This window comes from Bemisia tabaci, chromosome 2, assembly GCF_918797505.1.
Source record: "Bemisia tabaci chromosome 2, PGI_BMITA_v3".
In the NCBI taxonomy this organism is placed as follows: Eukaryota; Metazoa; Arthropoda; class Insecta; order Hemiptera; family Aleyrodidae; genus Bemisia; species Bemisia tabaci.
Genome location: NC_092794.1, coordinates 4,445,626 through 4,464,240, shown reverse-complemented (window position 1 = coordinate 4,464,240; position 18,615 = coordinate 4,445,626). Strand labels below are relative to the sequence as shown.

The following is an 18,615-nucleotide window of genomic DNA, read 5'->3' as shown; positions in this document are numbered from 1 at the left end:
TAAGAATATATCTATAGAATAATCTATCAATAATTGAGTTTATGCGACTGGTCGAAAAAAACCGTAGAATTCATGCTTTCTAGCCAATGTACGCGCATGACTATCTAGGATCCTAAAATTATGAGTTTTCTCCTCAACGATATTTTGGCGCCTAGGAAAAGCTAAAGTCCGAATAATGCGTTTTTAAAAGTTTTTGAGATTTCCACAGTGGTCAGCAAGAAGCTTTGCAAGAAGGTCACGCTGATATCCTTCCGATTCGATGTATGTAAACCAATGGATGGGAGTATTCAAATGATGGAGTTCACTGGAGGATGTGCAGTGCTATTAACTTTCTGAAAATCACCACTGTGTGCCATTGAACTTTACGCTACTAATTACGTTGCCTCTTTGTGCAGGATCTTTAATGAAGAGAAAAATAGTTTGGTGGGAATCGGCAACATTGCCAGCAGCACTTGTCACGCGCCTCATGCAACCAAACCGTCTGAAGACGGTGTTGCTAAACATGCCGCTCTGGCTAATTAGAGCCGAGCACGGACTGTATATATGTCGCAGGCAATTTGCAATAGCCGGCAAATACAAGCCAGTGGTGAAGAAATATAAAAAATCATAAAGTTCAGCGATAAAAGAACAAGATTAGAGTGCTGATTGTGTTGCTTATAATGTGAATGGACTGGACACTTTTCCATCCTTAAAAACATGGCAGGAATATGCATACCCAGGAGCGCGTGTAGTGAACTCCGTGACATTAGTTGGGTTAAGATCGGACAGGCAACTAAACTAACAGCGTGGCAAAGCGTAGAGTATCACAAAAAATGAAGGCGCTTCAAGCCGAGCTAATACTTTTGAAGGCCTCAACCCTTAACAATTGCATTATGCCGATGCGCATTATTGCGATGTATTGAAATAACATATGTGAACCGCTTGCCGGCGATTGCTAATTGCCTGCGACCTATACATATGGGTACCTAAGGCCCTGTCCACACGAGCGCGGTTCGAGGAACTTATTTGACGAACTGCTCAGTTCCCGAAACTTGTTCGTTAAAACAAAACATGCTGTCACCACGAATTCACTTGAACTGGAACCGGAACTTCCATAAAACTATACAATTATTGCTAAATAATAGATTACTACGGCCGCGAGAGTAACAAAAACAAATGGCAAGACATTAAGGACGTAAAAAACAAAAACAAACCAATTCACAACAAAAGAAACATAAAAGCTGGGAGTACGGGGGAAGTTCCGGGTTTAGGAGGAATAAGTTTCAGCTCAGCTAAAACTTGTTCGGGGAACAAGTTCCCCGAACTAAGTTCCGCGAACCACGCTCGTGTGGACAAGGTCTTAGAATACAAGGAATCAGAAAAGCCGTTCTCCAGAAAAACAACGTACGGTCATTCGTGCTTATTCGAGAGAAATAATCATGGAATACTGGGCTCATCTTCCGCACCAGCTTCTTCATACCTATCCATGGACAAAATGCTAAACCACGCACCTCCATTGCGGTGTTTCAAAATTTACCCTCCTATTGTATTTTTTTAAAGAGAAACAAGGCAACTTTGTTGCTTGAAAGTCTCACAGAATATTCTGCTAACAGAGAAAAATAATCAAGAGAATTTATAAGAAATTACGTTGACCACTTTTCCAAAGGCACATAGTGAAGTATATCAGGAAGTCTAAAACGTCGCGAACGGAGATGCGTAGTTTTGCATTTTGGTCATCGATGTTTATGAATGAGAATTGGAAAGGAAGATAAAACATCTATACATAGTCTTCCAATTTCTTTAAAAAATCAATTAAATTATGCCGTTTCTTTCACAAATGTAACTTGTCCGACGGATTCAAATAAATCAAACTGTAAACTGAGAAAGAGGGTATGCATTCGATCGACATGAACCGATTGAAGAATGGAAATGTGAATCGATCGACGCGAATCAATTGACACCGAATCGACAGACAGTTAATTTAAAAACAACTCGTGTCAATTCGATCGGCATGAATCGATGGAAACATGAAAACGTGAATCGATCGACGAAAACGTGAATCGATCGACAAACACGTGAATCGATCGACAAACTCGCGAGTCGATCGTCAAATCCGTGAATGGATCGACAAACCCGTGAGTCGATCGATTCACGTCGATCGACTAAACGTTTTTATTTTTCCACCGATTCATGTCGACCGGATCGACACGGGGGTTTTTTAAATTAACTGTCGATCGAATCGGTGCCGATTGCTTCACATCGACCGATTCACGTTTTCGTTTCCCGATCGATTCATGTCGATCGAATCGACACGGGGTTTTTTAAGTTAACTGTCGATCGAATCGGTGTCGATCGATCCACATCGACCGATTCACGTTTTCGTTTTGCGATTGATTCATGTCGATCGAATCCACCCCCACCGACCTAGAACACCCGTTGATATAGGCATGCAAATTTCTGAGTTGCGATCGCGCGGACAAAGTCGCCTTCAATGCCAAGAATAGGCTACTTGACGTTCCCAGTGTTCGGAACATATGTATGAATGTGGTATATGCATGCATGCATGCCATGTGCTATGTGCATATGTGTTACATGAATGTGCAGTTCACGCTCTCAAAATAGTCATAGACGGATCCAAAGGGGGCGTAGAGGGCTCAAGCCCCCCTCGTAGACCCGAAAAACAGGGGAACGAAAGAGGGAAGGAGGGAAGAAGGAACGGAGAAAAGCGGGAGAAAAGCGGGAGAAAAGCGGGAGGAAAGCGGGAGGAAAGCGGAAGGAAGGAAGCTCAGATTTGTAAATTACTCATGACGGAATTGACTCAAACTGCATACTAGATGTTTTAAAATTTCAAAAATTGTCCAAAGGAAGCCCTTCGGACCTTCCCTCCACCCCTACTGTTCGAAGTGTCTGGATCCGCCTATTGAAAGGGTTCAAATAAAATTAAGGGAAACACTTTTCCGGGCTAAGGGAGACCGCCGTATGCGTATTTTTAATTGTTGACTTCTCCCGATTAAGTATTTTATTTTTGAGGGAGCGCACATGAAAACATGCAAATTTTTCTTTGAAAGTTTCAGAAGGACTGGACTAAGTAAAAAAAATGGTATGCTTCAGCTGAAAGAGTCGAAGAGAGTGCATTTTCGAGCTTGCTGGTTTGTTTCTTAAGGAATGAAATTGTATAAAGTTTGAATGCTGCTACAACGCACTTCCGTCGCACGGATGCGTCGGAACGTCCGAGAAAAACTAGGTAAAAATGAAAAATTTCAGTTTATGCGGAAACTCAGAGGATCTAATGAAATTTAAGTCCTTTCTCATACCTTCCTCTGAAACAAGGGCATATCGACGGTGAAACTACCAAACCACGTATCTCGGTTTGCGACGTCGCAGACTTCCTGTCATACTTTATTTTTTAAATGAAAAACTACTGAACGTCCAGTCTTGAAAATTTCTGTGATTTTTCCTCTTTGTGCGGAGAAAATTCTGTGAAAATTTCAAGGAATGATGTTGATTTGGTCTACTTCAAAAAAATAAAATATGAGCGTAGATTTTTAAACACCGCAAACGAGATACGTGGTTTGGTAGTTTCACCGTCGATATGGACATATTTATGATAAAAGGAATTATATGCATAGGATTTGCGTGCAACATAGGTCCTTTTAGCATAAATACGTCCACTTATAAAGCGCCAGTGACGTCAGCGGCGACGACGGTAACGCACCGAAAAAAATAATATGCTGTTTTAGCATCTAGGATGTCAAAAATGTGTCTGGTAATCCCAATATGCTGCCTTTACTGCCCCCGCAGTTGAATTTGCATTCACAGGATGTAAAATTAACTGTGGGGGCAGTAAAGGCAGCATCTTGGGATCACCAGACACATTTTTGACATCCTAGATGCTAAGAAAGCATATTATTTTTTTCGGTGCGTTTTCACAGAAAAAAAGTTATAATTTAGAGTAACCTTTAGTAAGAATCAATATTGCCAGCTAATAAAAAGCCAGCAGTTGCGGTTAAGCTTACGGTTATTTATTTTTGTGCAACTAAATTATATTGTTTATCAAAAATAAAAATTTATAATAGAATTTGAATAAATGACATTTTTATATTTTAAAAATCGTGGCAGTTAAAATTTTTAATAAGTACTTTTTAAAAACTAGGATTAGACAACCTAGTATCAGAATGCTTTTTTACTTATTTAAGTAGTTAAAGAAAGATCTCCAAACTTTAAAAAATGATGGTAGTTCAAAATTACTAGATTCAGTAATTTTAGCATCTTCTGATACTGGCCAACACATTTCAGCCAATTCACGATGAACGATATGAAAATCAATAGCCCGTTTTTTTATTATTTCATTTTTTCTTTATTGGTCAATTTAAGTACATTACATTATAAAAGAATATTATACATTACATTATAAAAGAATATTAAACTACAAGTGACAAGGGTTAGAAATTTAAAATGGTGTGACCGTATTAAAGAAGAGAGAGAGAGAAGAGAACCGGAAACGCGATGAAAGCATACCATCGGCTAGGCAAGCTCGTTACGTGCATCTGTAAATTTCCATTCCCAAGTAAGTCAAAGTATAAATAAGTTGCTGCTTGATTCAGAAAATGAAGTCGCTTCAACGATGCTCAGAAATATTTGGTATCGTCGCACTACTGCACAATCTCTGCACTCAATCATGAACTCAATGATTTTCAATTTTCCAACCAATTTTGAAAAAATTATGCAAATACGCTTTTGTTGGTTTTACAAATCAATACTCGCTCAAATTTGCTCATTTTCGTTCGTGTGACTATCTGCGAGAGATGAACAAAATGAGAGGACCGGCGAAGAAAAAAGAGCATGTGAAGCTTTTCATTTCATGCGTGAAAATGATCAGAACAGAATAAGTTTTATTCACACACTACAGGTGCTCAGGAGAGGAGCATGAGACATTGATCGAACTATATTTTGCAAAAAAGACTTGCTATCTTTGATAGACACGTTCTTCTATGGCTGAGCCAGAAATGATAGTCCATTCTTGTAAAATTGATACCAACTTCAAGTTCTCAATAAAAAAATCAATAAAAACAAACCAGAGGACTGTAGAGAACAAGAAATGTCGAGACATTTGAAGTCAAAATAATTGACAGGACATTCTGAGAAAATAAATATTAACCCCTGTGTATTACTACCAAAACCAGTCCCTGTTTTGTCGGCGATTAGCCGAGGGTACTTGAAGTACCCTCGTTTCCACCGTCCACCACGAGGAGGAACCGACATCAGACGGCAACGCTTCCACCGTCCAACTTACAACTCCCATGGCATACGTTAATTTGAAATTCAAAATTTTGAAGAAATTTTGAAGAAATTGAGAAGAAATTTTAAAAGACAAAGGCATGGGGCTCATGCCTTTGTTTCTCTCGAGATCGGATGCCCTATAGCCGGTCCGGACCGACCAGTTTCCTCCTTAAGATCTCTTCTCCGTTCTGCTTTTTTCACACGGTCTCCCGCGCAAACGAAGCACAACGGATCTACTCAGTTCCTACGAGATCAGAGGTTTAGTCGAGTGAGATTTAGTAAGGATAACCAGTGACCTCTTCAAGATCTCATGCCATGAAGAGTTGGGTTGGCGTTCTGGGCGCACCCTCACTCACAACAGTGAACAATTCGCCAATGACCGAATGCAGGAAACTCCTCTACCACCGTGCGATCCAGCAGTGAGACAACAAACTCGTAGCTGGATACTCTCTACAGAGATAGAGATTGCTGAAACTTTGTCCGGCTTGTTCGGCCCAGGAGAACAGAATACCCTGAGCCACGAGACCCCGGAACTCTCGTGAAGTATTCGGCTCTCCTGCATCAAAACCTACTTCAATCTGCAACATCGCCCCAACCACCAGCCCGTTTGAGAGGCGTCCGACCCTCCGGTTCCGACTTTGCCTGGTCTAAAGTGTCCCGGGGGGGATGACGGCTTTAGACTTAATGCGCAAGCATCGGCAGATACCGGAGGTTGACCAGTACAGGATTGCCAGGCTTCGATCGGTCACCCCTGCAATTGGTCACTGACGAATCGCGCAAAGTCGGTCACAGATCGGGATTTTCAGACCACTGCGTACCGGTTGATCCTTGCACCTCGCGGTTCAAGGATATGGCCTAACTACTATCAGTGGTCCCCTGAAGATCATCGTTCCCCTCATGTTCCTAAGGTTCCGCTTGATCTCTTCCGTAAGCCAGGGATATGGACTAACAACCAAGGTAATAACGTACCAAGGTTCCGCTTGATCCAAGGCTGCAATGGATATGGGCTAACGACCAAGATAGCCCTGCCGAAGCAGGACACCGAGGATGCGCTTGATCCATGCCTGAGCGAATTAGGGATATGGGCAACAACCAAGGTAATAACGTACCGAGGATGCGCTTGATCCCATTTCTCTACGATATGAAGAGATATGGGCTAACAACCAGAGGCGAGGGAGGGTGCTGAATCACAACAGGTCCTCTGAAGATCATCTTTCCCCTCATGTTCCTAAGGTTCCGCTTGATCTCTTCCGTAAGCCAGGGATATGGGCTAAAAACCAAGGTAATAACGTACCAAGGTTCCGCTTGATCCAAGGCTGCAATGGATATGGCCTAACATCCAAGGTGTGAACAGCCCTGCCGAAGCAGGGCACCGAGGAAGCGGTTGATCCATGCCCGAGCGTATTAGGGATATGGGCAACAACCAAGGTAATAACGTACCAAGGATGCGCTTGATCCTAAATAGCTCGTTACGATGTGTGAAGAGATATGGGCTAACAACCAGAGGGAGGGTGCAGAATCACAACAGATTGCCGGCGTTTGGCACGGGTCAGAGACCCGTCCCAGGTCCACCACGAGGAGGCTCCGGCACCAGACCCTTTTCTCTCGCTTCTCACGTTTCCTCTCGCTTTTCCTCTCGATTTTCTTCTCACTTTTCTTCTCGCTTTTCCTCTCGCTTTTCCTCTCGCTTTTCCTCTCGCTTTTCCTCTCGATTTTCTTCTCACTTTTCTTCTCGCTTTTCCTCTTGCTTTTCTTCTCGCTTTCCTTCTCGCTTTCCTTCTCAATTTCCTTCTAGCTTTCCTTCTCAATTTCCTTCTCAATTTCCTTCTCGCTTTCCTTCTCAAGCTTTCCATTTCAATTTCCTTCTCGCTTTCCCTCTCACTGTTTTACTGTGTGCTTTCACTGTTTTATTCTCTTTTATGTTCTCTCTATTCTTCTCTTCTTCTCCCATGTCTCTTCTTTTCTCTCCTCTCTTCTCTCTTCTCTCTTTTCTTCCTGTTCTTTCTCTTATCTTCTTCCTCTCCTCAAACTTTGATTTTACCCTATACGAAGAGGTACTTTCACGAATGAGCCGTAAATAGTATTTTTTTTATTGTAGAATATAGTCTATTTGATCCCCAGGGAATCTAGTAGCCAGTAATAGACTTCTGACAGTGCTTCAGAAGACAAACGCACACTCCGTCACCGAGACAGAGAATTGACGAAGGAAGTGATTCGGTCACTTCATTCAAAGTTAGGAATAGTCTCAAAATTGTGAGCAATAGAAAAATGTTGAACATCTTATTTGTAATCAAGAATCTCATTCCTAGACAAAAGTCCTGAGGACAGAAGAACTCGCGATCCCAGTGGCGTGGCGTGAATTGCGATTTATCGATTGTTATGCCATTTAAATCCATGGTAAAAAATCGATTATTAAGGTGTTCGCTACGAACACCCTGTTTATCGATCCTTTTCCATAGGTTTAAATGGTCGATAAATCGATATATCGCAAAGCACGCCACGCCACTGCACGAACCGTCCATTTTTCATCATTTATTCCGGTAAAAATAACGTTGAATCAATAAGAAACTCAATGAAACACAACCACACCGAAACACACTCGCTCATCATATGTATGAACTGATATTAATCAAAATTAATCATTTATTGTCTCAAACTGTGTTTTTTGCTAAGTCCTGACGACGGCTGAGGCCGAAAAGCTTCGACTATTAAGTTCCTGAATTTCAAGTTAACGTGAGTTGACAGTTTATTTTAACCCATAGCACTGGCTACCCGACAAACCAAAAATTACACAAAAACTACTACCATAATGTTGTAAATCAACACTTTCAATACAAATTGTCATTGAAAGAGCAAAATTGACCAAGACGGATTCTAAATATTAGTCGTAAAACAGTAACCTCAGGCGGAATTTTTTTCGTTTTGCAAAACAACCTCCAGTATAGCAATAATGAAAGTTTTGGTGGTTCACTTGCCTCGGCACAGTAAAACTAAACTTAAGAGAGCTCATCGTTTCCCGCATGAAAGAACGTAACTTCATTTCAATGTTGCCAAATGTCCCCTCGCAAATTGCATATTAAGTAGGAGGATCTTGAATTTTCCTAACTGGAAATTTCATTGATAATTTTCCCAGAGATTTCATGCAAAATTAAAATAAAAATTACACAGGCACATTTTTATTAATTTGTTTTACGAAGTTGTGCCTGAAAATTGCACAGGCATAACTTTGTAAAATAAATTAATTGTTTGAGTCAATTTGGTGACCTTGGAATGGAGTTACATTCCTTCGTACGGGAGACAAGTTTTACATTTAAACGTCTGGTCAGTTCTACTTATATGTGACAGACGAGGATTAAATGGACTACATTTTGCAATTAGGAACTAAAATTTCTGGCTCATTCTTAAAAACACTTTTGTGCATCAGGAAACTAATGGCTCATAAGTTATTTCTAAACTGAGTCAGAAATAATAGTTCCCAATTGCAAAATGTGGTCCAAATGAGTCTGGAGGCTATTGGAGCGGAGGAAAACTTATTATTCATGTGGAAGCTACCTTTCATAACAATATGCCGGGCCCCTTTTACTAGTGACCAGATCTGTACGAGGAGACCTATCTTTCTGGGGATCCTAAATCTCAAAAACTGTCGTGAAGCTTGAAGACAAAAAATCCTAGGTTGTAGAAAAATGTTGTTCATGTGTTCGCAAAAAGTTAAGATCAATTTTCTCCCGGAGGAGAAGCTCTTTTTTCACAGATCCACACACAAATGGACTGCATTTTGCAATTCAGCACTAAAATTTGTGTCTCGAGTTTAGAAACAACGTAAGTACCCATAGTATCATATGCACATAAGTGTTTTTATAGATGAGCCAGAAATTGTAGCTCCGAATTGCAAAATTTAGTTCAAATTTAGTAACGTTGATTCAGACCGCTCTCGGCGCCCTCTGCTCAATCTTCACCAGATTGAAGGCAAGAAGGAAGTAAAGCAGCCGATAACCTAACAAGGTTTAACAGTTAATCTCCACCGCGACGCTTTTTTAGACCCCGGCTCGTCAAAAATTCTTCCAAAGACACGAGGCACTCTGGAAATTCATGAGTAGTCATCCAAAATTGTTACATATTGTTACTTTGCTCTATGATGACCCATGTCTCCAGTAAAAATCTTAGCTTGAGGATACGTCTGGTTTTATAAATACAGCGTTGACAAGTTTCCATTTTTAAGCTTTAAAGATTATCGTATTATCTCAAGTATCTTACTTTCTGTAAACAACTGTCATTGGATGTTTCATGATATTTTAAGACATTTTATCAACAGTCCGTGTACATTTTTCTAAAAAAATACGTTAATAATAAATAATTTTTCTACGTTAATGCTGTTGATTCTGTTGATACAACGTTGCAAACTTGACATCACAGACCTACAAAAATGCTCATTTTGTTCCGTTTTTTAATTAAAAAACGAACTTATTGACCACCTAAAGGTATGATAATGTGGTTTAGCTGAAATTCTATGATAAGATTAGTCTTGTGTAAAAGTTTTACCGCGAGTGTAAGTATAGATTTAACGATACAGCATTGCAAAGTTTATGCACATAAGCTTTAAAAATGTTTTTATTTTTAAGTTCAGTGTTTGTTTGTTTGTTTTTTGTTTTGTTTTTTTTTTTGTTTTTTTTTTATGAAATAAACCATTTACGTTATCTGCAGGTGTAAGATTGATTTGTAGTGATACAGCGTTGCCAAGCTTACAATTTTAAACTCAACGAAATAAGATTTTTTTCAAAATTTTTTTTCCAGTTTAAGATAAAATCAATGGGTGTCATCCCTCATATCAAGCCAAAATATCAAGGTCTGATGTCTGTTCCAAGTGACAATTGGTTTTTGCAACAATACTTTAGCCAAGTTTATTCACAATTCTCTCCAAGCAATAAATAATAGACGATTTTAAAATAAAGATGCTTCCAGTAGTTATTTGATTTTGCTTATTTTTTTATTTACATTGACATTTTTTTTCTTTCATTTTCATATGACTTTCTACCGTACATTATTTTTCATTTTTTTTTTTATTTTTGTATTTTTTATAGTTTTTTATCTTCTTCCTTCAAAATATTTTATTCATGTGATGCTTCAGTATCAGTCCTGTCTTGCCTTCAAATCTATAGAAAACGCCTCAGCATGATGCCAATTTTAAACTTTCACCCTCCAAAAGTCATTTTTAAATAATTTTAAAATTCTCTCTTGAGGAGGCGTCTGAGTTCTTTATACATTAACGCAACAGTGATTTAAATATTCTATTTAGGTTTTAAATTATATTTTATTATTTTGTTGGTGTATTTATTATTTTTCGTTCATTTAATTTACTTTGTATTTTTTTTTTTTTTTTTTTTTTTTTTTTTTTTTTTTTTTTTTTTTTTTTTTTTATATTTTCAAAATCTTCCATTCTTACGTTCAACATACTCAGTTTTTTAAGGCATAATGAATGTATTGTCTACATCAAGATTTATTTCTACTTAAAAAAACCCAAACGCCTCCATATTCTATGTTAGTTTCTTCATTACACCTAAAAAAGGTTGAATTTGCAACTATTAAGGCTAGGCAGAATATTTCAGATTGAAAGCAACGCTGATGCTGAATCATCCATCGTATTCCAAAAATCCTCTGGAATTACATTTTAAAGTAAAATAACCATTGGAAGTATCCTTACTTTTAACTAATTTTATACAATCGAATGTTAAAAGAAAAGCAGATAAAATTTGCAACGATGTTATTTTAATGCAATTGTCACCCAGGATCAACATAAAGCCTCCACATTTCGCTTCACACTATTAACCATTAACTCATATTGTATCTTGTCTCCAATACAATAACAAGAAAAGGTAGACATTTTCATAGATGAAAGATGTAAACTTTGCAACGCTGTATTGCCCAAAATTATCATATACTGATTAAATCTATGCTATACGTCTAAACTTTGCAACGCTGCATTGCCTAAAATTATCGTATACTGATATAAATTTTACTATGAGTCTGCGAGTATCTCTAATTGTATATTTTTTGTCTCAAATACTGGTACAATATACAAAACTATAAAAAATGGGTATTTTTAAAGAGCAAGAATGTAATTTTTGCAACGTTGTACTGCTATTAACGGCTCATCCACAATTTGAAACTTTTACTACGGATTTTCTCATAATTTTTCAGTTACGCGTCATGTTTACTTAAAACTTACCTTACTTGTTACTTACATTACTTTGAAATTGGCTTTTGGAAGAAATTCTTCAAAAATATGAAGATTTTTAAGACTCAAACATGCAAACTTTGCAACGCTGTAGCTCCAAAACCAATGGCGTGGCGTGAATTGCGATGTATCGATTGTCATGCCATTTAAACCTATGAAAAAGGATCGATAGACAGGGTGTTCGCAGCGAACACCTTAATAATCGATTCTTTACCATAGCTTTAAATGGCATGAGAATCGATACATCGCAATTCACGCCACGCCACTGTCAAAACCAAACGTATCCTCAAGCTAAAATTTTTACCGGAGGTTTGTCTCATCATAATGTTTCACTTCGGTCACGTACGAATGAAATCCCCGGGTTTCAAAAAAGGTCGCTCCTCTGACATAAGGACGTATCTCACTTTTCACATGAACCGCAGAAAGCATGAATTTGAATGTGACCCAGGGCTCACGAGGAAATTGAGATTCGCCCTTTCGTCAGAGGAGCGACGAAACGGGGACACTCATTGGGAGGCTTTTTAATCTACGTTCCTCCCTCAATTGGACTGCATTTTGCAATTTGGAACTATAAATTCTGGCCCGGTTTAAAAAAAAACGCATGTGCTATTAGTATCCCTATGCACATAAGTGTTTTTTTCAGATGAGCCAGAATTTATAGTTCCAAATTGCAAAATGCAGTCCAATTCGTCGTTACCTCCCACGAGAGAACATAACTACATTTGGATTACATTTTGCAATAAAGAACCACTATTTCTGACTCTTCCATAAAACCACCGTTCTGCACAGGGAAACCAATGGCATATACGTTGTTTCTAAAATGAGCGAGAAATAGTGGTTCCTTTTTGCAAAATGTGGTCTATTTCATTGTTGCTAGATTTCGCCCTGTAAATTTGAATTTGTAAAGGAAAATGCCAGGTATTAATCGTACATTTCATTGATGTTTCCCCTGATCTCATGAAAAACGAAAAAAACTTTGGACAAAAATTTTGCATTCTCGTGTTTGTGAAAAATTGAATTCTTTGAACGAATTTGACAACCTTGGAATGGAGTTACGTTTCTTCGTCCGGGAAATGACAAAAAATGAAGCTGAATCCTGTCGCAACGAATTCAGTGAATAGTTTATTCTGCAGAATCTTGGAAAAATAAGACAGTTTCAAGGCAGTATGTTCCGTAGTTCTGCAGTATTACAGAAACAGAACATCACGAAAAACTAGGCACTGTCAAATGCAGTTAAGTTGATTCTACCTAAAATCGCCCGAATGATGACAGCGGCGATGAGCAGCGTTGAGGACAGTGGCGTGGCGTGAATTGCGATGTACCGATTGTTATGCCAATTAAACGTATGGTAGAGAATCGATTATTAAGGTGTTCGCTGCGAACACCCTGTTTATCGATCCTTTTCCATAGGTTTAAAGAGCATAGCAATCGATATATCGCAATTCACGCCACGCCACTGGTTGAGGAAGAATGAGGGGCTTGTAGGACAAAGCACGTAAGTGCAGTTTTTGCTACCTCAAGAAATATGTGTTTAAAGTTTCGAAATTACATGGATCCTTTATGGCGGAATGAAAGTTTGAACTGACTTTTTGAAACTTAAAAATTGAAATTTGGGAGGGGATTTTTCACAGAATATGCAGTAAGCCTGGTTTTACTTGAAATCATCAATATCTCAATTTTTTCAAAAAATGCAGTTATGCGCCTTGTCCTCCAAGACTCTCAAAGATTTTAGCAGCCCATTTCAAAAATTGAAATTATTGACGGTAATCGATTCATTAGAAGTTAAGGGGATTTGATGGACGCCATATTTTGTGTCAGAACGACATGCGGTTTATCGCGTCAATTAGTTTCATTTTTTCAGCTACTCGTCATTTTTCTCGAATTTTGAGATCTCAATACTGTTGTCAGGAGACTAGAGCACTCGCTTACCAATTTTAACAATGAAATTTAACGTAATACAGGCGTGGTTTTTTTTAGAGAGAAAATATCGCATTCGAGTGCACTTTTGATATCAGTATCGAATGCGATGTTTTCTCTCTAAAAAAACCACGTCTTTCTTACGTTGAATTTCTTTGTAAAAATTGGTAAGTGAGTGCTTTAGTCTCCTGACAACAGAATTGCGATTTCAAAATTCGAAGAAAATGACGAGTAGCTGAAAAAATGGAACCGATTGATGCGATATATCGCATGCCATTCTCACTCAAAATATGGCATCCATCGAATCACCTTAAGTTGATTTTACCTAAAATCGCCTGAATGATGACAGCGGCGATGATCAGCGTTGAGGAAGAATGAGGGGCTTGTCGGACAAAGCGCGTAAGTGCAGTTTTTGCAATCTGGAGAAATATGTGTTTGAAGTCTCAAAATTACACGGATCCTTATGGCGGGAAGAAAGTTCAAACTGACTTTTTGAAGCTTACAAATTGAAATGTGAGAGGGAATTTTACACAAATTATGCACTAAGACTAGTTTTACTTGAAATCATTATCGAGAAATATGTATTTGAAGTCTCAAAATTACACGGATCCTTATGGCGGAAAGAAAAATCAAATTGACTTTTTGAAGCTTAAAAATTGAAATTTGAGAGGGAATTTTTCACAAAATATGCACTTAGACTAGTTTTACTTGAAATCATTAAAATCTCAACATTTTCAAAAACTGCACTTATGCGCCTTGTCCTCCAAGCCCCTCAAATTTTTTAGCAGCCCATTTCAAAAATTGAAATTATTGACAGTAACCGATTCATTAGAAGTTGAGGTGATTCATTGAACGCCATATTTTGTGCCAGAACGACATGCGAAATATCACGTTGATTGGTTTCATTTTTTCAGCTACTCGTCATTTTTCTCGAATTTTGAGATCGCAATTCTGTTGTCAGGAGACTAAAGAATTCACCTACCAAATTTTGACAAACAAATTCATCGTAATGAAGTCGTGGGCTTTTTTTATGAGACAAAATATCCCATTCGAATGCAATATTTTTCCTCTATTTTCCTCACGCCTTTAATACTTTGAATTTGTTCATCAAAATTGATAAGTGAATTATTTAGTCTCCTGACAATAGAATTGCGATCTCAAAATTCGAGAAAAATGACGAGTCGCCGGAAAAATGGAACTAATCGATGCTATATATCGCATGCCGTTCTGTCACAAAACATGGCGTTCATCGAATCACCTTAATTTTTGAAATAGGAGGAAGCTTGAGAGGTCTTACCGTGAAGAAGCGATGATCTGCAAGGTCAGGAGCAGCTCTGATGCGTAGGGTGAAGATTTCCATCCTCTTCATCGCCTTCTCGAATGTTGGCTGCAAAAAAAAAAATTAAACCCTTTTAGAGATAAATTCAACGTAACGCATTGTTGCACATTGTCTAGTATATGGAACAGCTTAACAAATAAATTGAAATAATGTTGAAAAATAATGGAATAAAACTGCTTTTTTTACCACAAAATTACAATATTCTCACATAATGTATTCAATAATAATCAATTTTCAACGATTAAACATTTTCATATCGACTACTTAAGGAGATTTGATGGACGCCATATTTAGTGTCAGAAAGGCATGCGATATATCGCATCCATTGGTTCCATTTCTTCAGCTACTCGTCATTTTTCTCCAATTATGAGATCGCAATTCTGTTGTCAGGAGACTAAAGCACTCGCTTACCAATTTTTACAAAGAAATTCAACGTAATAAAGACGTGGTTTTTTTAGAGAGAAATCATCACATTCGATACTGATATCGAAACTGCACTCGAATGCGATATTTTCTCTCTAAAAAAAAACCACGTCTTTATTACGCTTTAGTCTCCTGACTACAGAATTGCAATCTCAAAATTCAAAAAAAATGACGTGTAGCTGAAAAAATGGGACCAATTGATGCGATATATCGCATGCCGTTCTGACACAAAATATGCCGTCCATGGAATCTCCTAAAAGCGAGTGAATTACCTAATCAACACTTAAGAGTATATACGTATGAGCATAATGATATCCTCAGACCAAATATCCTGTAAGTGTTACGGTAAAAAAGGCTCTCATGTAATGACAGCAAACACGAGTGGCAAAATAGTAACTCAACTAATTGTGAGGAGAATCTCGAGAAAATTGCCCACAGGGACTCTTAAATTAGATATCTATAACTAAAGTGCGAAACCACATATCTTAGTCTGCGACGTCGCAGACCTCCTACCGTACTTCATTTTTTCTTTGTAAAAGTGGTGAAGTTATCACCTGAAAACTCCTCTCGGATAGTTGAATATTCTGTGTTAATTTCAAGCCATATAGTTGACTTATTTTTCCTCGAAAAAATAAAATAGTAGCAGAAATTTTAATGGTGATACGCGGTTTCGCACTTTAGCCATCAATTTAAACGCAACCACATTTTTCTCGGGGGAAAAAAAAACATTTTAGTGATGGCATCGAGCAACTTACCGAATCAACGCTGAGGAATATATGATGAGCGAAATCACCTCCGAAACGATATCCACAAACCAGATTTCACGGAAATATCACGGAGACAAGACTGCCGAAAATTCGCACAATGATAACCGACACAAGTGACAGATACAGAGTAACTATACTGATAGTATACACAGCAAACTACTGAACTGAACAGAAAAAGTAGAGGCTTGCAGACTAAAACTTTCGGCCGATAGAAATCTAGCGGAAAGTAAGATCGTTAAACTATTCGCACTGCAACTGCTGTACTCACGCGGGAAAATTCACTGAGAAAAATTATTACGAGTACCGAACACGAAACTACACTGCGCTTCAAATACACGAGTATCACACGCGATCCGGGGACAAATATAATTTCCGATAATATATCAAAAGACATTTCACAATACTCAAATGTAGCAGCACACGAATCTAAATATGATTTTTTCCTATTTGTTTATCCTCTACACTCCCGCTCACACCCGACGGCTGCTCAACTTCCACTGACCGAACTACCAGAAAGTCCGAGCCTTCGAGCTCTCCAAAGTTTTCCTTTTTCTTCTCGAAGACAAAAGAGTGGCCTCGATTTCCAAAATATCCCCACATTTTGGGATTCCCAGGTGAAAGCGGCTCAAGCACATAAAAGAAAATGCCTTTATTGACCTGAAAATCAATGATAACAATAGTAATTAATGAGGGTACTTGGATTTACCGGTTAATTCTGCCGTGTCAAGGAGGAACGCCGTATGAACATTCAAGAGTTGCCAAATTTCCTTCGATATGATGTTTATTTTTGAGGAAAGTTATGAATATTTTTCAGATAAATTTTCCAGAACTTCAGGTAAAATTGCAAACAAAATTTTCTGAAAAACGGAAGATGAATATTTATAAATTTTCCCAGAAATTCGTGATTTACCGAAGGAAATTTGGCAACGCCTATACGGCGTTTTTCTTTTGGACGGTAGAATTCGTCTTTTGGCCTCAGTCCTTCGTCTCTCACTTTTTACCCATTTCCTATTTTGCTGAAAAGTAGTGAGAGTCCGTTCAAAAATTACGTAACTCATTTTTCCCGACTTTTTTCTCTCCCTTTGCCAAATAGATGTCTTTTACCTCCAGGCACCCCCCTTCAAAAAAAAATTACGTAATCTCAAGAGTGCCTCCTCTTTTGCGTAAATATGGGCCATAGCGAACCCTTGCTACAGGTGTATCACATACTAGGGGGCCCCGCCCCCTGACCGCTACGCGGCCCAACCTCCGGGAGGGCGCCTCGCGCCCTCAAGCCCGCTTCGCGGACCCTATACGCATATGTATAGGCAAAAATGTTCTTCCATTTTAATACACCATTTTGTGTTCGAGCTGCATCGATTTCAAAATTTTTGACGTAACACTCAGATTTGTAAATGATGAGGAATAGCTGGATGTGCATAATTTCACAGTCCACTTACTGAAGAAATTTCCATTTATTATGTTATTTTTAAATACTTAATTTAAAAATAAGAAAATCGGATTTCGACCGTTAAGAGTTAATAATATTTGGTCCGCCCCGACGCGACGCAGCGCCTGCCTTCTCACTTTGTATCTGCTGTTTATCTGCTGTAATTGTGTATAATATGTGTCAATGCCACAAATCAAAGCCGGAAGAATGCAGGAAAAATTGAGTTAAACCTTATACCTTGGACCTTGAACCTTGAACCCTGAGTGATGCACCGTTCCTAAACTCTTCGAATGAGGAGCCCTTCACGAGCTTTTCCATTGTTTTATTGTTTATTCGAGTCACTCAGGTAGAATCCCACACCTCGACGTTTCTAGCGAAAACGACATATCTCTCACGCTATTAACATTCGACTTAAGTGACATGAGCTTTAAAAGCTCTACAACATTAAAAGTTCGGGGTTTCATAATTTTTTGCACATCTACATCTACTACAGATGACATATATCGACGGTGAAAGTCGGCAATCACATAACTCGTTTGCGGTGTCTGAAAATCTCCGCCTCTACGTCATTTTTTTAAAGGAGAACAAATTGATCTTACTTCTTGAAGTATTTGCACAATTTTCTTCGCATTGAGAAGAAAAATCATGACAGTTTTAAAGAATTGCCGTTGAGTAGTTTTCCATTTAAAAAGCAGTATAAAATAAAGTATGACAGGAAGTCTGCGACGTCGCAAACCGAGTTATGTGATTGCCGACTTGCACCGTCGATATGTAAATATTATCCTTATCGGTCCGGCAGTTCGTCAGAAATAGTGCTTCCAAGATTTTGCTTGTAGCTGTATAATATAGATTGATTCGAATGCTTAAATGGGTCGAGTATACCGTTAAGCACATAAGAAAAATCTAAAATCCACTCCTTCTCTCACTAGTGCGTTGCCTATAAGGAAAAAAACCCTGCACTTTGTGATCGGAATATGCCGCTTTCAGGGCTCATTGGTGGTGCCTTCAGGAGTAATTCTGGAAGGGGCAACACTCTGAGGCTCGCGAGGTGGCGGCCGTTGAAGTCCACCGTTTTGGTTTTTTCAAAGCGCTGTCCTTCGATTACTTTTGCAATACGATCCAAATCAATTCTATACAATAAGTAAATGCCTGACATTCAACAGCGTATTGTGCTGCTTGGAAATGGACCACTAGACAAGGTACGAATTTAAGCAATCTTATACATGTTTCTGAACCAGAATTTCACGGA

General features: G+C 38.5%; 1 protein-coding gene and 1 long non-coding RNA gene across 2 annotated transcripts in view; one reads left to right on the top strand and one right to left on the bottom strand.

The window, feature by feature from the left end:
• Positions 1-18,615, top strand: part of LOC109039974 (uncharacterized) — a 192,108-nt gene that overhangs the window by 160,725 nt on the left and 12,768 nt on the right. The gene's annotated exons all lie outside the window — the stretch shown is intronic.
• On the bottom strand, positions 7,080-16,867 carry LOC140223969 (uncharacterized). The gene is made up of 3 exons (XR_011899224.1): positions 15,926-16,867; positions 14,706-14,795; positions 7,080-9,338 (listed from the first exon to the last, which is right to left on the bottom strand). It is a non-coding gene; the product is annotated as an uncharacterized lncRNA (long non-coding RNA).